General features: G+C 39.8%; 1 protein-coding gene across 6 annotated transcripts in view; it reads right to left on the bottom strand.

Annotated features, from left to right (window-relative positions):
* OPHN1 (oligophrenin 1) overlaps positions 1–22,345 on the bottom strand; it is a 603,167-nt gene that overhangs the window by 490,169 nt on the left and 90,653 nt on the right. The gene's annotated exons all lie outside the window — the stretch shown is intronic.

Here is a 22,345-nt window from a genome sequence, read left to right on the forward strand (position 1 = left end):
ATATTGTAAATAGTGCTGCATTGAACACTGTGGTACATGTCTCTTTTTGAATTATGGTTTTCTCAGGGTATATGCCCAGTAGTGGGATTGCTGGGTCGTATGGTACTTCTATTTTTAGTTTTATAAGGAACCTCCATACTGTTCTCCATAGTGGCTGTATCAATTTACACCCCCACCAACAGTGCAAAAGGGTTCCCTTTTCTCCACACCCTCTCTAGCATTTATTGTTTGTAGATTTTAATGATGGCCAATTTGACCAGTGTGAGATGATATCTCATTGTACTTTTGATTTGCATGTCTCTAATGATTAGTGATGTTGAGCATCCTTTCATGTGTTTGTTGGTAATCTGTATATCTTCTTTGGAGAAACGTCTATTTAGGTTTTCTTCCCATTTCTGGATTGGGTTGTTTGTTTTTTTCATATTGAGCTGCATGAGCTGCTTATATATTTTGGAGATGAATCCTTTGTCAGTTGCTTCATTTACAAATGTTTACTTCCATTCTGAGGATTGTGTTTTCGTCTTGTTTATGATCTCCTTTACTGTGCAAAAGCTTTTAAGTTTCATTAACTTGCATTTGTTATTATTTCCATTTCTCTAAGCGAAAAGGATCTTCCTGTGATTTATATCATAGAGTGTTCTGCCTATGCTTTCCTCTAAGAGTTTTATAGTATCTGGACTTACTTTCAGGTCTTTAATACATTTTGAGTTTCTTTTTGTATACACTGTTAGCAAGTTCTAATTTCATTCTTTTGCATGTAGCTGTCCAGTTTTCCCAGAAGCATTTATTGAAGAGGCTGTCTTTTCTCCATTGCATATTCTTGCCTCCTTTATCAAAGATAAGGTGACCATATTGCGTGAGTTTATCTCTGGGCTTTTTATCCTGTTCCATTGATCTATATTTCTGTTTTTGTGCCAGTACCATACTGTCTTGATTACTGTAGCTTCCAAGTGTAGTCTGAAGTCAGGTAGCCTGATTCCTCCAGCTCCGTTTTTCTTTCTCAAGATTGCTTTGGCTATTCGGGGTCTTTTGTGTTTCCATACAAACTGTGAAAATTTTTGTTCTAGTTCTGTGAAAAATGCCATTGGTAGTTTGATAGGGATTGCACTGAATCTGTAGATTGCTTTGGGTAGTAGAGTCAATTTCACAATGTTGATTCTTCCAATCCAAGAACATGATATATCTCTCCATCTGTTTGTACCATCTTTAATTTCTTTCATTAGTGTCTTTTAATTTTCTGCATACAGGTTTTTGTCTCCTTAGGTAGGTTTATTCCTAGGTATTTTATTCTTTTTGTTGCAATGGTAAATGGGAGTGTTTACTTAATTTCTCTTTCAGATTTTCAATCATTAGTGTACAGGAATACAAGAGATTTCTGTGCATTAATTTTGTATCCTGCTACTTTACTATATTCATTGATTAGCTCTAGTAGTTTTCTGGTAGCAGCTTTAGGATTCTCTATGTATAGTATCATGTCATCTGCAAACAGGGACAGCTTTACTTCTTTTCAAATTTGGATTCCTTTTATTTGTTTCATCTGTGATTGCTGTGGCTAAAACTTCCAAAACTCTGTTGAATAATAGTGGTGAAAATGATCTCTTGGTTATCTAGTAGCGTATTGTTTAGCCTCCATGTGTTTATATTTATTACAGTTTTTTCTTCCTGTAATTGATATTTAGTCTTACAGCCTTGTGGTCAGAAAAGATGCTTGTTATCATTTCAATTTTCTTACATTTACCAAGGCTTGATTTCTGACCCAAGATATGATGTATCCTGGAAAATGGTCCATGAGCACTTGAGAAGAAAGTGTACTCTGTTGTTTTTGGATGGAATGTCCTATAAATATCAATTAAGTTCATCTTGTTTAATATGTCATTTAAAGCTTGTGTTTCCTTACTTATTTTCATTTTGGATGATCTGTCAATTGGTGTAAGTGCAGTGTTAAAGTCCCCTACTATTATTGTGTTACTGTCGATTTCTTCTTTTATGGCTCTTAGCATTTGCCTTATGTATTGAGGCGTTCCTATGTTGGGTGCATCAATATTTACAATTGTTACATCTTCTTCTGGGATTGATCTGTTGATCATTATGTAGTGTACTTCTTTGTCTCTTGTAATAGTTTTTATTTTAAAGTCTATTTTGTCTGATATAAGAATTGCTACTCCAGCTTTATTTTGAATTCCATTTGCATGGAATATATTTTTCAACCCCCTCACTTTCTTTGTGTCCCTAGGTCTGAAGTGGGTCACTTATAGACAACATATACATATATATGTATGTATACAAAAACATATATGTTTTTGTATCCATTCAGCCAGTCTATGTCTTTTGATTGGAGCATTAATCCATTTACATTTAAGCTAATTATCGATATGTATGTTCCTATTACCATTTTCTTAATTGTTTTGGGTTTGTTTTTGTAGGACTTTTCCTTCTCTTGTGTTTCCTCCTTAGAGAAGTTCCTTTAGCATTTCTTGTAAAGCTGGTTTCATGCTGCTGAATTCTCACGTTTTGCTTGTCTGTAAAGGTTTTAAATTCTCTGTGGAATCTGAATGAGATCCTTGCTGGGTAGAGTAATCTTGGGTTTAAGTTTTTCCCTTTCCACACTTTAAACATGTCCTGCCACTTCCTTCTGCCTTGCTGAGTTTCTGCTGGAAGATAAGCTGTTAACCTTATGGGCATTCCCTTGTATTTTATTTGTTGCTTTTCCCTTGCTGCTTTTAATATTTTTTTGTATTTAATTTTTGATAGTTTGATTAATATGTGTCTTGGTGTATTTCTCCCTAGATTTATCCTGTATGGGACTCTCTGCACTTGCTGGACTTGATTATTTCCTTTCCCATGTTAGGAAGTTTTCAACTATAATCTCTTCAAATATTTTCTCAGACCCTTTCTTTTTCTCCTCTTATTCTGGGACCCCTATAATTCGAATGTTCGTGTGTTTAATGTTGTCCCAGAGGTCTCTGAGACTGTATTCAATTCTTTGCATTCTTTTTTCTTTATTCTGCTCTGCTGTAGTTATTTCCACTATTTTATCTTCCAGGTCACCTATCCGTTCTTTTGCCTCAGTTATTCTGCTATCGATTCCTTCTAGAGAATTTTTAATTTCATTTATTGTGTTGTTCATCATTGTTTGTTTGCTCTTTAGTTCTTCTCGTTCCTTGTTAAACGTTTCTTGAATTTTCTCCATTCTACTTCCAAGATTTGGGATCATCTTTACTATAATTATTGTGAATTCTTTTTCAGGTAGACTGCCTATTTCCTCTTCATTTGTTTGGTCTGGTGGGTTTTTACCTTGTTCCTTTTTCTGCTGCATATTTCTGTTTTCTCACTTGGTTTAACTTACTGTGTTTGGGGTCTCCTTTTATCAACCTGCAGGTTCACAGTTCCCATTGTTTTTGGTGTCTGCCCCCAGTGGGTGGGGTTAGTTCAGTGGCTTGCATAGGCTTCCTGGTAGAGGGGACTGTTGCCTGTGTTCTGGTTGGTAGGGATTGAACTTGTCTTTCCAGTGTGCTGGGCTGCATCTGGTAACGTGTTTTGGGGTGTCTGTGGCCTTATTATGATTTTAGGCAGCCTCCCTGCTAATTGGTGGGGTTGTGTTCCTATCTTGCTAGTTGATTTGCATGGGCCATCCATCACTGGATTTTGCTGGCCGTTGGGTGGAGCTGGGTCTTAGCACTGAGATGGAGATCTCTGGGAGAGCTCTCGCCGATTGATATTACATGTGGCCAAAAGGTCTCTGGTGTTCCAGTGTCCTGAACTTGGCTCTCCCACCTCAGAGGCTCAGGCCTGACACCAGGCCAGAGCCCCAAGACCCTGTCTGCTACACGGCTCAGAAGAAAATGGAGAAAAAAAGAAAGAAGAAAAAAATCTTAATAATAATAAAAAAGAAGAGAACAACCAAACCAATAAACAAATCCACCAATGATAACAAGCGCTAAAAACTATACTAAGATTAACATAAAAATCAGAAACAAATCAGTCGCACACAGCAGATCCCATGTCTACAGTTGCTCCCAAGTCCTCCACCTCAATTTTGGGATGATTCATTGTCCATTCAAGTATTCCATAAATGGAGGATAAATCAAGTTGATTGTGGGGATTTAATCCACTGCTCCTGAGGCTGCATGGAGAAATTTCCTTTTCTCTTCTTTGTTCACACAGTTCCTGGGGTTCAGCTTTGGTTTTGGCCCCACCTGTGCATGTAGGTCGCCCTCAGGCATCTGTTCCCGCCCAGACAGGATGGGGTTAAAGGAGCAGCTGATTAGGGGGCTCTGGCTCACTCATGCCAGGGGTAGGGAGGGGAATGGTAGTTATAATTGGCATGCAGGGCAAACCTGCAGTGGCAGAGGTCAGCATGATGTTGCAACAGCCTGAGTCGCACTGTGTGTTCTCCCGGGGAATTTGTCCCTGGATCACAGGACCCTGGCAGTGGCATGTTGCACAGGCTCCCAAGGGGGTATGGATACTGACCTGTGCTTGCACACAGGATTCTTGGTGCCTGCAGCAGCAGCATTAGTATTTCATGCCCGTCTCTGGGGCCCAAGCTGATAGCCATGGCTTGCACCCATCTCTGCAGCTCGTTTAGGCAGTGCTCTGCCTTTTGTGGGCAGACAGGGAAGGAATCCCCTCTCCTCGTGCACCCTGAAACAATGGTCTTGCTCTTCCGCAGGTCCAGACGTTTTCCCGGACTCCCTCCCAGCTAGCTGTGGTACACCAGCTCCCTTCAGGCTGCGTTCATGCAGCCAACCCCAGTCCTCTCCCTGGGAACTGACCTCTGAAGCCCGAGCCTCAGCTCCCAGCCCCCACCAGCCCCAGCAGGTGAGCAGACAAGGCTCTCAGGCTGGTGAGTGCTGGTCAGAGGCAATCCTCCGTGTGGGAATCTCTCTCCCCTTTGCACTCTGAACCCCTGTTGCTGCACTCTCCTCCATGGCTCTGAAGCTTCCCCCCTGCCCACACTCCGTCTCCACCAGTGCAGGGGCTTCCTAGTGTGTGGAAACTTTTCCTCCTTCATAGCTCCCTCCCAGAGGAGTGTTTTTTCTTTTTTCATTTGCCCTACCCAGGTACGTGGGTATTTTCTTTCCTTTTGGGAAGTCTGAGGTCTTCTGCCAGCATTCAGTAGGTGTTCTGTAGGAGTTGTTCCACATGTAGACGTATTTTTGATGTATTTGTCGGTAGAAGGTGATCTCCACGTCTTACACCTCTGCCATCTTGAAGGTGCCCCCCAACAAGGAACTCTTAATTATTGCTAATTGGAATGCAAAATAGTATGGCCACTTTGGAATACAGTGGCAGTTTCTTATAAATCCAAATATACTTTTATCATATGATCTGGCAATCACCCTCTCTCCTGGTTATTTACCAAAATGAGTTAAAAATGTATGCCCACACACACAAAAAAAACTGCATGCAGATGTTTGTAGCAGCTTTAGTTCTAATTGCCAAAACTTGGAAGTAACCAATATGTCTTTCAGTAGGTGAATGGATAAACTATAGTATATCCAGACAATGGAATATTATTCAGCAAAAAAAATTGAGTCTTCTACCCGTGGAAAGACATGGAGGAACTCTAAATGCATAATTGCTAAGTGAAAGCAGCCAATCTGAAAAGGCTACTACTGTATGATTCCAACTACAATGACATTCTGGAAAAGGCAAAACTACAGAGACAGGAAAAATATCAGTGGTTTCCAGGAGGGAAACCTGGAAAGGAGGTTTAAGGAAACCTTAAGGAAACCTTAAGGAAACCTGGAAAGGAGGTTTAAGGAAACCTTAAAGGAGGGAAGGAAGGATGCATAAGTGGAGCGCAGGAGATGTTTAGAGTAACAAAACTATTCTGTATGCTACTACAATGGTGAATATATGTCATTATATGTCTAGAGCATGTTAAAACCCAGAGCAAGTACAACATAAAGAGTGAACCCTTAAGTACACGTGATATATTAATAATAGGGCAAAGGTGGTGGAGGATAGGTAGGGGCATATGATAACTCTCTGTACTTTCCACTCAATTTTTCTGTAAAACTAAAACGGCTTTAAAAAATAAAATCTATTAATTAAAAAGAGAGATTGAAGGAACCAGGAGAATGTAAATATAGACTGGGTTGTGGATGATATTAGAAATTACTTGCAATTTGTATTGAGTATGATGGTTTGCAGTGGTTCTATATACTTAAAAAGTGTAAGAGATGAACACTGAAATCATTATGGGTATAATGACATACTTGGGATTTACATTAAAATTCTCCAGAAAAAAACTCTGTGCGTATGCAAGAATGTATCAGCATGTGTGTTTGAAGGATTAAGGGGAGATATGTGAAATAAGATTGGAAAAAATGTTGAGTGATGGATACATTAGGTTCATTATACCAGACTATGGTTTTTCTGTATGTTTGAAATTTTCCATAAGAAAAATTTCTTTGAATATGTGTTAATTAGGGAGGTCCCTGGTGGCCTAATGGTTAGGATTCCAGGCTTTCACTGCTGTGGCCCAGGATCAATACCTGGTCAGGGAACTGAGATCACACAAGCAGCAGGGTGCAGCTTAATTAATTAATTGATTAATTAAAATACATGTGGATTAAAATGCCAGAAGAGCACAAAGTTTCCTTCCAGCCCTAAGGTTCTTGATTCTGGAGATTGGAATATGCCCACACTTACTCAATGCATGTGCTGTGTGGGAAGCTGGATTTTCACAATAATTAATAAACAGACATTCTCCCTCAATCTCTAATATCCACTCACAAGAAGCACCTGCTATGGATTCTTCTCTGGGAACTCTTGACATGTGAGCAGTGACTTTGGTCACGGGGTGGTTTTCATAATCTCCTATTACTTCAGCCCAATAGTAAGTGTCTTTCATGGGATGCTTCCAGGCTGTAGTATCTCTGTGATTTTAAACTTCCATTGGGATAATTATTCCTATATGTTTGTGTTTTAGACAGAGCAAAAACATTTTTCTCTGAACATCTACTGCAATCTATTTCATCTTTGTGTTTTACAGCTAAATAGTGGAACACAGATTTTAACATAACGGCAAAGAACACTTATTCTCAAAAACAATCTTTGCAATTTATAGAATCTTAACATCAAGTCTAAATAATAATGATAGACTGCTCAAATATATATATGACTGTCTTCAGAAAAGGTGAGTTTTCTCTTTCTATCAGGATGAAATTCAGATTCTTTAATAGAATAACTGGTCAACTAAGAACAGCTGAGAGAACCACTGAGAGCTAAGAGAAAATCCCAGGCAGCCTTTAAAGGATGAGAGTTCAGTTTTCTATATGCGCCTATTTAAATGTAAATTCACTAAAATAAAATAAAATTAAAAATTCAGTTCCTTAGTCACACTAGCCACATTTCAAGTGCTCAATAGATATATGTGGCTAGTGGCTACTATATTGGAAATCAAATGTAGAGAATATTTCCATTATCAAAAAAAATTCTACTGGACTGCACCAATCTAGTGCACAGTGGTTAAGTTCACAAGCTTTAGAGTCAGAACAAAATTCCACTACATGTTCCTCAACCACCCAACTCTGTGATCTTGGGTGATTTACCTAAATTATCTAATCCTTGCACTTCCTCATCTATGAAATGTGAGTGACAACAGTATCTACTTCACAGGGTGAGTATGAGGATTAGTGAGTGTATGTATATGGGTAAAATGGTAAACTTTAGCTATTATTATTGTTGCATGTGCTAAGCAACTATAATACAAAGAAAACAGTCTTGAGAGAGAACTGAACTGGGGGAATCACACTCCCTGACTTCAGACTATACTACAAAGCTATAGTAATCAAAACAGTATGGTACTGGCACAAAAGAAGGCACATAAACCAATGGAACAGAATAGAGAGCCCGGAAATAAACCCATGAACTTATGGTCAATTAACCTATGACAAAGGAGGCAGGAATATACAATGTAGAAAAGACAGTCTCTTCAATAATTGGTGTTGGGAAAATTGACCAGCTACATGTAAAAAAAAAATGAAATTAGAACATTCTCTAACACTGTATGCAAAAATACAGTCAAAATGAATTAAAGACCTAAATGTAAGACCAGATACTATAAAACTCCTAGAGGAAAACACAGGCAAGACACTCTTTGACATAAATCGTGCAATATTTTTTTTGATCTGTCTCATAAAGGAAATAAAATCAAAAATAAACAAATGGGACCTAATTAAACTTAAAAGCTTTTGGACAGCAAAAGAATCAACTGACAAAACGAAAAGACAACCTACTGAATGAGAGAAAATATTTACAAATATGACCGATAAGTGATTAATATCCAACATATATAAACAGCTCGTATAATTCAACATCAGAAAAACAAACAACCCAATTAAAAAATAGGCAGAAGAACTGAATAGACATTTTTCCAAAGACAAAATGCTGATGGCTAACAGGCACATGAAAAGATGCTCAACGTCACTTATCAACAGGGTAATGCAAATCAAAACCACAATTATATACTACCTCACATGTCAGAATGGCTATCATCAAAAATAACACACACGACAAATGTTGGCAAGGATGTGGGGTAAAGGTAAGCCTCGTGCACTGTTGGTGAGACGGTAAATTGGTGCAGCCACTGTGGAAAACAGTAAGGAGGTTTCTCAAAGAAACTAAAAATAGGGGGAGAAGAGTCAAAATGGCAGTGTGGGAAGACATGAACTAGGCATCTCCCCACAACTAGGGTGCCTGCCGGCCGCTGGTGAGGAACTCTGACCCCAAATGAGACGGTAGGAACCCCAGAGTGAACCAGTAGGACATAGGGGGACCGAGGAGGAGGATAAGTGGAAGCCAGACAAGATCGGCGCCCCTGAGGCTGGGGAGATCAGGAGAGGCAGGTGGGAGGGATGCTCCAGGAAGAGCAGGAGAGGAGTGGAGGGTGATTGCCTGGCCCACTCAGGCCAGGGAGCTGAGCTCCCAAGCCATTCCCCCCGCAAAGCCCCATCCAGGCCACATGGGTCCTGGGGGCATAGGAGGGAGGCCAGCAAAATCAGGAAAGGTAGGCAGGGTGGCCCTCCTAGATCTCAGAACAGAGGACCAGTAGAGGAGAGGAGGGCATTTGCCCCACCCACTTGAGCCCAGGAAGCCTGCTAGGCTCCCAGGTGAGTTCCCCTGCCCTCTGAGACCAAGGGTGGGGGGCACGCCTGGGCCCCTTCTGTTCCTTGAGCCTAACCCCACCCCCCACAAACCCAGGGCCTTTTCCAGCACAGTTGGTCCTGAGCATTGGCCCTGCCCACCACCCAAACATCACCCTTGCGTAGGCCCTGCTCGCCACAGCCAAGGCCTCACACCCCCTGCCTTTTTTTTTTCTTATCTCTCCTCCACTTTTTTACTATTGTGGTACTGATGCATCTTCTGGTTGTTGATTCATCTTTATTTTTATTTTTACATTCATTCTAACATATATGTTAGTTTCCTAGTCTAATTTTATTTTTTACTTTGTTATTGTTCCCCCTTTTTTTTTCTTGCTGCCCCACACGGCTTGTGGGATGTTGATTCGTGAGCCTGGGGTCAGGGGGAAGCTCCTGCAGTGGGAGCTCCAAGTCTGACCCACTGGACTAACAGAGAACCTCAGACCCCAGGGAATATTATCAGAGTGAGGTCTCACAGAGTTCCTCAACTCAGCACCAAGACCCAGCTCTGCCCAATAGCCTACAAACTCCAGTGTTGGAAGCCTCAGGACAAACAACCAGTAAAACAGGAACACAATCCCACTCATAAAAATTAAAAACTAATGAAACGGCAAAAAAATATGTCACAGATGAAGAAACAAGGTAAAAACCTGCAAGACCAAATAAATGAAGAGGAAACAGACAATCTACATGAAAAGGAATTGAGAGTAATGACAGTAAAGATAATCCAGAATCTCAGAAATACACTGGAAGCACAGATAGACAAGAAATGTCTAACAAAGATCTAGAAGAACTAAAGAACAAACAAACAGCGATGAACAAGACAGTAACTGAAATGAAAAATACAGTACAAGGAATCAATAACAGAATAACGGAGGCAGAAGAACGAATAAGTGAGCTGGAAGACAAAAGGGTGGAAATAACTGCCGAGGAGCAGAATAAACAATAAAAGAATGAATAGAATTGAAGACATCTCAGAAACCTCTAGGACAACACTAAACACACCAACATTCGAATTATAGGGGTCCCAGAAGAAGAAGAGAAAAAGAAAGGGTCTGAGAAACTATTTGAAGAGATTATAGTGGAAATTTTCTCCAACATGGGAAAGGAAATGATCACCCAAGTCCGGGAAGTATAGAGAGTCCCATACAGGATAAACCCTAGGAAAAACACACCAAGACACATTTAATCAAAATAACGAAAATTAAATTCAAAGAAAAAAATATTAAAGGCAGCAAGGGAAAAACAAAAAGTCATATACAAAGGAATCCCCATAAGGTTACCAGCTGACTTCTCAGTGGAAACTCTGCAGGCCAGAAGGGAGTGACAGGATATACTTAAAGTGATGAAAGAAAGAAACCTACAACCAAGATTACTCTACCCAGCAAGGGTCTCATTCAGATTCAATGGAGAAGTCAGAAGCCTTTCAGACAAACAAAAGCTAAGAGAATTCAGCACCACCAAACCAGCTTTACAACAATTGCTAAAGAAAACTCTCTAAGCAGGAAACACAAGAGAAGAAAAAGACCCACAAAAACAAACCAAAAACAATTAAGAAAATGGTAATAGGAACATATATATCGATAATAATCTTGAATGTAAATAGATTAAATGCCCCAACGAAAAGACACAGCAAAGCTTAAGGGATACAAAAACAAGACCCATATATATGCTGTCGACAAGAGACCCACTTCACACCTAGGGACACATACAGACTGAAAGTGAGGGGATGGAAAAAGATATTCCATGCAAATGGAAATGAAAAGAAAGCTGCAGTAGCAATACTCATATCAGATAAAATACACTTTAAAATAAAGACTGGGGGCTTCCCTCATGGCGCAGTGGTTAAGAATCTGCCTGCCAATTCAGGGGACATGAGTTCAAGCCCTGGTCTGGGAAGATCCCACATGCCACGGAGCAACTAAGCCTGTGTGCCACAACTAGTGAGCCTGTGCTCTAGAGCCCACGATCCACAACTACTGAAGCCCGTGAGCCTACAACCTGTGCTCTGCACCAAGAGAAGCCACCACAATGAGAAGCTCACACACTGCAATGAAGAGTAGCCCCCACTCGCTGCAACTAGAGAAAGCCCGCGCTCAGAAACAAAGACCTGATGCAGCCAAAAATAAATAAATTTAAGTAAATAAAATAAAGACTGTAACAAGAGATAAGGAGGGACACTACATAATGATCAAAAGATCAATCCAAGAAGAGGATATAACAATTATAAATGTTTATGCACCCAACATAGGACCACCTCAATACATAAGGCAAATGCTAACAACCATGAAAGGAGAAATCAACAGTAACACAAAAATAGTAGGGGACTTTAACACCCTACTTACTCCAATGGACAGATCATCCAGACAGAAAATAAATAAGGAAACAGAAGCTTTAAATGATGCAAAAGACCAGACAGGTCTAACTGATATTTATAGAACATTCCACCGAAAACTGGCAAAATACACTTTCCTCTCAAGTGCACATGAACATTCTCCAGGATAGATCACATCTGCTTCACAATTCAAGCCTTGGAAAATTTAAGAAAACTGAAATCATATCAAGCATCTTTTCTGACCACAATGCTATGAGTTTGGAAATCAAATACAGGAAAATAACTGTAAAAAACACACATACATGGAAGATAAACACTGCACTACTAAATAACCAAGAGATCACTGCAGAAATCAAAGAAGAATTAAATACATACATAGAAACAAATGACAATGAAAACACGACAACGAAAATCCTATGGGACACAGCAAAAGCAGTTCTAAGAGGGAACTTTATAGCAATTCAATCTCACCTCGGGAAACAAGAAAAATATCAAATAAACAATCTAACCCTACACTTAAAACAACTAGAGAAAGAAAAACAAAGAAAACCCAAAGTTAGTAGAAGGAGAGAAATCATAAAGATCAGAGCAGAAATAAATGAAATAGAAATGAAGAAAACAATAGCAAAGATCAATAAAACTAAACACTGGTTCTTTGCGAAGATAAACAAAATTGATAAACCCTTAGCCAGACTCATCAGGAAAAAAAGGGAAATGATGCAAATCAATAAAATTAGAAGTGAAAAAGGAGAAATCATAACTGACACTGCAGAAATATAAAAGATTACAAGAGACTACTACAAACAACTATAGGCCAATAAAATGGACAACCACAAAAAATGGACCAATTCTTGGAAAGGTACAATTTTCCAAGACTGAACCAGGAAGAATTAGAAAATATGAACACACCAATCACAAGTAATGAAATTAAAACCGTGATTAAAAATCTTCCAACAAAAGTCCAGGAGCAGATGGCTTCACAGGCAAATTCTATCAAACATTTAGAGAAGAGCTAACACCGATACTTCTCAAAGTCTTCCAAAAAATTGCAAAGTGAGAAAAACTCCCAAATTCATTCTATGAAGCCACCGTTACCCTGATAACAAAACCAGAAAAAGATATCCCAAAAAAAGAAAATTATAGACCAATATCACTGATGAACATAGATGCAAAAATCCTGAACAAAATACTAGCAAAGAGAACCAACAGCACATTAAAAGGATCAGGCACCATGATCAAGTGGGATTTCTGCCAGGGATGCAAAGATTCTTCAATATACGCAAATCAATCAGTGTGATACACATTAACAAATTAAGGAATAAAAACCATATGATGATCTCAACAGATGCAGAAAAAGCTTTTGATAAAATTGAACACTGATTTATGATAAAACTCTCCAGAAAATGGGCATAGAGGGAACCTAACTCAACATAATAAAGGCTATATATGACAAATCCACATTAGGCATCATACTCAATGGTGAAAAACTAAAGCATTTCCACTAAGATCAGGAACAAGACAAGGATGTCCACTCTCACCACTCTTATTCAATATAGTTTTGGAAGTCCTAGCCATGGCAATCAGAGAAGAAACAGAAAGAAAAGGAATACAAATTGGAAAAGAAGAAGTAAAACTGTCACTATCTGCCAATGACATGATACTATACATAGAAAATCATAAACATGCCACCAGAAAACTACTAGAACTAATCAGTGAATTTGGTAAGGTTGCAGGATACAAAGTTAATGCACAGAAATCTCTGGCATTGCTATACACCAACAATGAAAAATCAGAAAGAGAAATAAGGAAACACTCCCATTTACCACTGCAACAAAAAGAATAAAATACCTAGGAATAAACCTGCCTAAGGCAGCAAAAGACTTGTACTCTGAAAACTATACAACACTGATGAAAGAAATCAAATATGACACAAACAGATGGAGAAATATACCATGAATCAGAACAAAAAATCTTACAATTCGTATGGAAACAAAAAAGACCCCAAATAGCCAAAGCAATCTTGAACGGAGTTGAAGGAATCAGGCTCCCCAACTTCAAACGATACTACAAAGCTACAGTAATCAAAACAGTATGGTACTGGCACAAAAACAGAAATATAGATCAATGGTACAGGATAGAAGGCCCAGAGATAAACCCATGCACATACGGGCATGTAATTTATGGCAAAGGAGGCAAGAACATACAATGGAGAAAAGACAGAGTCTTCAATAAGTGGTGCTGGGAAAACTGGACAGCTACATGGAAAAGAATGAAAGTAGAATGCTACTTAACACCATACACAAAAATAAACTCCAAATGGATTAAAGACTTACATATAAGACCAGACACTATAAAACTTTTAGATGAAAACATAGTAAAAACACTCTTTGACATAAACCACAGCAAGTTCTTTTTTGACCCACCTCCTAGAGTAACAGAAATAAAAACAAAAATAAACAAATGTGACTTAATTAAACTTAAAAGCTTTTGCACAGCAAAGGAAACCATAAACAAGACAAAAAGACAACCCTCAGAATGGGAGAAAATATTTCCAAATGAAACAACAGACAAAGGATTAATCTCCAAAATATACAAACAGCTCATTGAGCTCAATATCAAAAAAACAATCTAGTTAGAAAATGGCCAGAAGACATAAATAGACATTTCACCAAGGAAGACATACAGATGGCCAAGAGGCACATGAAAAGATGCTCAACATTACTAATTATTAGAGAAATGCAAACAAAACTACAATGAGGTATCACCTCACGCCAGTCATAATGTCAAAAAAGCTAGAAACAATAAATACTGGAAAGGGTGTGGTGAAAAGGGAACCCTCCTACACTGTAGGTGGGAATGTAAATTGATATAATCACTATGGAAAACAGTATGGAAGTTCCTTATAAAACTAAAAATAGAACTACCATATGACCCAGCAATCCCACTACTGGACATATACCCTGAGAAAACCATAATTCAAAAAGAGACATGCACCACAATGTTCACTGCAGCACTGTTTACAATAGCCAGGACATTGAAGCAACCTAACTACCCATTGAAAGATGAATGGATAAAGAAGATGTGGCACATATATACAATGAACTATTACTCAGCCATAAAAAGAAATGAAATTGAGTTATTTGTAGTGAGGTGGATGGACCTAGAGTCTGTCATATAGAGTGAAGTAAGGCAGAAAGAGAAAAACAAATACTGTATGCTAACACATATATATGGAATCTAAAAAAATTAAAAAAAGGTACTGATGAACCTAGTTGCAGGACAGGAATAAAGAGGTAGACATAGAGAATGGACTTGATGACATGTGGTGGGGCGGCAAAGCCTGGGCAAAGTGAGAGTAGCATCGACGTATATACACTACTAAATGTAAAATAGTTGGCTGGTGGGAAGCAGCAGCATAGCACAGGAAGATCAGCGCAGTGCTTTGTGATGACCTAGAGGGGTCGGATAGGGACGATGGGAGGGAGGCTCAAGATGGAAGGGATATGGGGACATGTGTATGCATATGGCTGATTCGCTTTGTGGTGCAACAGAAACTAACACAGTATTGTGAAGCAATTATACTCCAATAAAGATGTATTAAATAAATAAATAAATACTAGAAATAGAACTACCATATGACCCAGCAATGCTATTCATGGGTATATATCCAAAAAAGATAAAAACATTAATTTGAAAAGATACATGCACCCCAATGTTCATAGCAGCATTTTTTATAATTCCCAGGATATGGAAGCAACCTGTGTCCATCAACAGATGAACGGATAAAGAAAATGTGATATATATATATATATATATATATATATATATCCACACATACATAAACATACACACACACACACACACACACACACAATGGAATGCTACTCAGCCATAAAAAAGCATGAAATTTTGCCATTTGCACCAACCTGGAGGGCATTATGCTAAGTGAAATAAGTCAGACAGAGAAAGACAAATGCTGTATGATCTCACTTATATTGAATTTAAAAATACAACAAACTAGTGACTATAACAAAAAAGAAGCAGCCTCACAGATATAGAGAACAAATTAGCGGTTACCAGTGGGAGGGGGGCAACACAAACAAACTCCATTATAGGGGTGGGAGAGTGGGAAGCACAAACTATTAGGTGTAAGGTAGGTTCAAGGATGTACTGTACAACACAGGGATTATAGCCAATATGTTTTAATAATTGTAAATGGAAAGTATCCTTTAAAAATTTTATAAATTGGACTTCCCTGGTGGCGCAGTGGTTGAGAGTCCACCTGCTGATGCAGGGGACACGGGTTCGTGCCCCAGTCCAGGAAGATCCCACATGCCACGGAGAGGCTGGGCCTGTGGGCCATGGCCCTGAGCCTGCACGTCTGGAGCCTGTGCTCCACAACAGGAGAGGCCACAACACTGAGAGGCCCGCGTACCACCAAAAAAAAAAAAAGTATAAATTTGTTTAAATTTTAAACATTACATTTTATAAAAAGAAAAAAATAAGAACTAAACATGGTTACTGCCCTCATATGAACATACTTTCTAATAGTGGAATGCACTTAAACAAATGAATTATAATATGCTATTCCAGGTATAGGAAGAATGGTACTCCTCCGAAAGGGTTATCTAAGGAGGCTTTACAAAGGAGGTGACATTTGAGTAGAAGCTTGAAGAATATGTAGGAGCTTTTCAGGTACAGCTACAGATAAATTCACCAGAGGCAATAAGGCTGATCTAATTCTACAAAATCATAATCATAAACAAGATTTGAGCTGAGACGGGAGAAAGTCAGTGAATCAACTTCTCTCCAAGAAATAGTGAAACAAGAAAGAGCCAAATCTGACTACATGTTGGATTTGTTCCTTTTACTTTAACCTGTGCTTCCCATTGCTTTTGTTCACTAAAAGGATACTGTCTATACATAATGGCCTGCCTTGGGGAACCCTGTCCCTCTGCCTGAATGTTAAACCAATGTCCTTCATTCAGGGAAGCATCCTGACCCTGTCCACCTGTGGATGGCTGCAAGAAAGAAGAAATTAAATCATCCTCAACCCAAGGCTGGCCATTCCAGCAGACATTTGCAAATCTTACGGCCTTTTTACTTTACTTCTTCACCTCCTCCCCATCTCTGTTCTATAAAAGAAACTGGCATCCAAACCCCGATAAGATGATTTTTTGGAGACTTTGGTCTGTCATCTTTTCGGTCTGCCGACTTTCCAAATAAAGTCGTATTCCTTGCCTCAACACCTCGTCTCCAATTTATTGGCCTGTTGTGCAGCAAGCAGAGAGAGCTTCACTCGGTAACAAAAGAAAAGAGAACTAACATTTAGTGGCTATCTACAGTCTATCAATCACTATACTTAGAAATTATATCATTTCACCCTCTAAACAACTCTATGGAATAGCACTTATTCCCATGTTTGAGATTTCTAAAACAGTTCAGCTCAAAGAGGTTAAATGGATGCCCAAGATCTCATAGATAGAAAATGACAGCTGATTTTGAGTCCCACAACCTATGCTTTTAGAAAACACCCAACTCATCCTTCTAGCTTTTAGCAAATTTTTACTTTAAAAGATAGCCACAAAATTCTGTCCTCCTTTTCTTTCCATTTTTGAGCACACTGCTGACAAACACCTAACATAATTATAACACTGAAAGATTAGCAGGACATTACTCATAAGGCAAACTGCTAGTTTCAAGAGACAGCCAGGCCCCTGAAGGCATAATAACTGGAGTAGCAATCATGAAGACAGGATTCCAAATTTAGATAAGACATAATTTCCAACATATGCATTAGAAAGTCTCTTACACTCTCTGGGTCTCAGTTGCCCTGCCTACAAAATATGAAGACTGAACCAGATGATGATTGGCGATCACAATGATGCTGCTGCTGCTGATGATACCATATTTCATCAGTTCTAAGACATAGCTTTATATTTTAAAATCTCTAAAATCAAGGTACACCTTACTATCAATGTTATGTCATATGTTAATTGACATTTTTCCTTTCTTAGTGGTACATAAAATTACAGGAAATTGTGGGAGGAGTCAAGATGGAGGAATAGGAGGACACGGAGTTCGCCTCTCGTCACAGGTACATCAAGAATACATCTACAAATGTAACAGTACTCACAGAGCACCAACTGAACACTAGCAGAGGACCCTGGACACCTAACAGGACAAGAAAAATCCCCACACGACTGGGAAAGATGTGAAAGAGATAAAGAAAAGAGGAAACGGGATGGGACAAGCCAAGACCCCTGGAGTGTAGCTGAAGCAGACAGGAGGTTCCCACAAACAGAAAAGCCCCTAACAGCAGGGAGATCAGCTGGGACAGAGAAGGACCTTCAGAGGATCAGAGGGCAATGCAGCAACTGGTTTGTGAAAGGCAGGACAGAGTAAGACCTATGCTCATGGTCCATTCCACAGCCCTGTGCACCCCAGGCTGAGTTGTCTATCTCCTGGTGCAGAGGGGAGCTGGGTGCTGGAAACTGGGGTTTGGAGAGTAGACCCAGGGATGGGAAACCTGTTGGCTGTGAAGAGATAGCCTGAAGGGATGGGACTAAAGAGCTCCACAATGGATAAAGTCTGCAGAAGAAGCCCAGACCACTGTAGAAACAGAGCACCATTGTTCAGTGGCATGCAAGGGGCTGGGCCACCACTGCAATCCCCTTTCCCACCCGCCAGCCCCTGCCTCCACAGGCACTAGCAGCAGTGTCTGCCTAAGCAGGTCATCCACCCCTCAAGGCAAAGCCTCCTCTACCTGGAGGCCCGAGCACCACCCACACCAAAGCCGCCTCTGGCTGCGCGGGTCCCAGCAGGTCTGACTGCTACCCCTGCAAAAGCCTCCTCAGGCTACGCTGGTCCTGGCAGCCCAAGCTTTGCCACCGCAAAAGCCTCCACATGCCATGTAGATCCCAGCGGCCATGCCCGTTGACACCTCTGCCCCTGCCAGCCTGTGTGGACATTTGTGCTCTGGGGCAGCATCAGGAGCAGATGCTGGTGGGAAGAACACACACAGAGGTGGGGCTGAAACCACAGCTGAGCCCCAGGGGCTGAGCAAATAAGGAAGAAGAGCTGATAACATCATTAATCATTAGAGAAATGCAAATCAAAACTACAATGAGATATCATCTCACACCAGTCAGAATGGCCATCATCAAAAAATCTAGAAACAGGGCTTCCCTGGTGGCGCAGTGGTTGAGAGTCCATCTGCCAATGTAGGGGACACGGGTTCGTGCCCCGGTCCAGGAAGATCCCACATGCCGCAGAGCGGCTGGGCCCGTGAGCCATGGCCACTGAGCCTGCGCGTCCGGAGCCTGTGCTCTGCAACGGGAGAGGCCACAACAGTGAGAGGCCCGTGTACCGCAAAAAAAAAAAAATCTAGAAACAATAAATGCTGGAGAGGGTGTGGAGAAAAGGAACACTCTTGCACTGCTGGTAGGAATGTGAATTGGTACAGCCACTATGGAGAACAGTATGGAGGTTCCTTAAAAAACTACAAACAGAACTACCATATGACCCAGCAGTCCCACTACTGGGTGTATACCCTGAGAAAACCATAATTCAAAAAGAGTCATGTACCAAAATGTTCATTGCAGCTCTATTTACAATAGCCAGGAGATGGAAACAACCTAAGTGTCCATCATCGGATGAATGGATAAAGAAGATGTGGCACATATATACAATGGAATATTACTCAGCCATAAAAAGAAACAAAATTGAGCTATTTGTAATGAGGTGAATGGACCTACAGTCTGTCATACAGAGTGAAGTAAGTCAGAAAGAGAAAGACAAATGCCGTATGCTAACACATATATATGGAATTTAAGAAAAAAATGTCATGAAGAACCTAGGTGTAAGACAGGAATAAAGACACAGACCTACTGGAGAATGGAGTTGAGGATATGGAGAGGGGGAAGGGTAAGCTGTGACAAAGCGAGAGAGAGGCATGGACATATATACACTACCAAACATAAGGTAGATAGCTAGTGGGAAGCAGCCGCATAGCACAGGGAGATCAGCTCGGTGCTTTGTGACCACCTAGAGGGGTGGGATAGGGAAGGTGGGAGGGCGGGAGACGCAAGAGGGAAGACATATGGGAACATATGTATATGTATAACTGATTCACTTTGTTATAAAGCAGAAACTAACACACCATTGTAAAGCAATTATACTCCAATAAAGATGTAAAAAAAAAAAAGGAAGAAAAGCTGAAATTTCTCCTCGCGGCTATGCAAACTGTGGAGTTACACCTCTAATGACGGCTTCCTAAATTCAGTGCCTGCAGAACATCTGAATGGAAAACAAGTGCTCTTGCAGCTGAGATGGGTCTGCTTTAGAAGGTATGGATTTGTGGGCACATACAAGAGTCAGGGCAGGCCAGAGTCTGAGGCGCCTCCGTAGCTCCCACAGGGCGACCAGGTGCATGACTACTGCAACTGACCTCAGTGGAACTGCACTCGTGGCCTGGTAAAAACAACACCTGAGAGCCACCAGGGCCATTTGCCGCCATATCCACAGTTATGGTGGGAGCAAGAGCAGTGCCAACAACAGTGTACTTTGTGAGCCTGCACAATGGGTGAAATGGGACACAACAGAGCAAACTCACATGTGAACAGCCCCAGAGGAGGAATACTCAGAGTCTTCTCTCCTAGTGGGAGTGCTCCAATCCAAACTACCTGGCACTGCAGATCAGAAATATCACTAAGAAATAAATTTCAGGGCCACTACTTCAACAACTAGGGAGCACACCATGCCCCTGAGAGGGAACTGACAACCACAGAGCAGAGGAGATCCCGCCCAATATCTACCTCACCCACCAGGGGGCAGACACCAGAAGGAAGAGGAGCTACAATCCTGCAGCCTGCAGAAAGCAGACCACAAACAAAATAAGTGAGACAAAATGGGATGACAGAGAAATCCGCTGCAGACGGAGGAGCAAGATAAAAAACTATAAGAATGAATAAATGAAGAGGAGATAGGCAATCTATGTGAAAAAGAATTCAGAATACTGATAGTAAAGATGATCCAAGATCTCGGAAAAAGAATGGAGGCACGGATTGAGAAGATGCAAGAGATGTTTAACAAAGACCTAGAAGAACTAAAGAACAAACAAACAGAGATGAACAATACAATAACTGAAATGAAAAATACTCTAGAAGGAATCAGTAACAGAATAACCGAGGCAGACAAATGGATAAGAGAGCTGGAAGACAGAATGGTGGAAATCACTGCCATGGAAAAGAATAAAGAAAAAACAATGAAAACAAATAAGGACAGTCTCAGAGACCTCTGGGACAATGTTAAAGGCACCAACATTCAAATTATATGGGTCCCAGAAAAAGAAGAGAAAGGGCAATAAAAAATATTTCAAGAGAATAATAGCTAAAAACTTCCCTAACATGGGAAAGGAAACAGTTACCCAAGTCCAGGAAGTACAGAGAGTCCCATATGGTATAAACCCAAGGAGGAACATGCCGAAACACATATTAATCAAACTAACAAAAATTAAACACACAGAAAAAAATTTAAAAGCAACATGGGAAGAGCAAAATATAACATACAAGGGAATCCCCATAAGGTTATCAGCTAATTTGTCAGCAGAAACTCTTTAGGCCAGAAGGGAGTGGCAGAATATATTTAAAGTAATCAAAGGGAAAAAAACTACAACCAAGAATACTCTATCCAGCAGGGCTTTCATTCAGATTTGACGGAGTAATCAAAAGTTTTACAGACAATAAAGCTAAGAGAATTTGGCACCACCAAACCATCTTTAAAACAAAGGCTAAAGGAACTTCTCTAGGGGGAAAACACAAGAAAAGAGAACAAAAGAGGAAGGGAAGAAAAAAGACCTACAAAAACAAACCCAAAACAATTAAGAAAATGCCAATAGGAACATACATATTGATGATTACATTAAATGTAAATGGATTAAACGCTCCAAATATTAATCCATGGAAAAAGATATTCCATGCAAATGGAAATCAAAAGAAAGCTGGAGTAGCAATACTCATATCAGATAAAATAGACTATAGACTGTTACAAGAAACAAGGAAGGTTACTACATAGTGATCAAGGGATCAATCCAAGAAGATGATATAACAGTTGTAAATATATATGCACCCAATACAGGAACATCTCAATACATAAGGCAAATGCTAACAGCCATAAAAGCAGAAATCAACAGTACTACAAAAATAGTGGTGGACTTTAACACACTCCATGTACACCAATGGATGGATCATCCAGACAGAAAATCAATAAGGAAACATAAGCCTTAAAGGACACATTAGACCAAATAAACTTAATTGATATTTATAGGGCATTCCATCTGAAAGGAGCAGAAAAAAATTTCTTCTCAAGTGCACAGAGAACATTCTCCAGGATACAAGACTCTTTGGTCACAAATTAGGCATCGATAAACTTAAGAAAATTGAAATCATATCAAGCATCTTTTCTGACCAACATGGTTTGAGATTAGAAATCAATTACAGGAAAAAAAACTGTAAAAAACAAAAACACATGCAGGGTAAACAATATGTTATTAAATGACCAATGGGTCACTGAAGAAAGCAAAGAGCAAATCAAAAAATACCTAGAAACAAAACTACGATGACAAAAATCTATGGGATGCAGCAAAAGCAGTTCTAAGAGGTAATTTTATAGCAATACAATGCTACCTCAAGAAACAAGAAAAATCTTAAATAAAAAAACTAACCTTACACCTAAAGCAACTAAAGAAAGAACAACAAATAAAACCCAATGTTAGTAGAAGGAAATAAATCATAAAGATCAGAGCAGAAATCAGTGAAATAGAAACGAAGAAAACAATAGCAAAGATCAATAAAACTAA

The sequence above is a fragment of the Orcinus orca genome, chromosome X, assembly GCF_937001465.1.
Source record: "Orcinus orca chromosome X, mOrcOrc1.1, whole genome shotgun sequence".
In the NCBI taxonomy this organism is placed as follows: Eukaryota; Metazoa; Chordata; class Mammalia; order Artiodactyla; family Delphinidae; genus Orcinus; species Orcinus orca.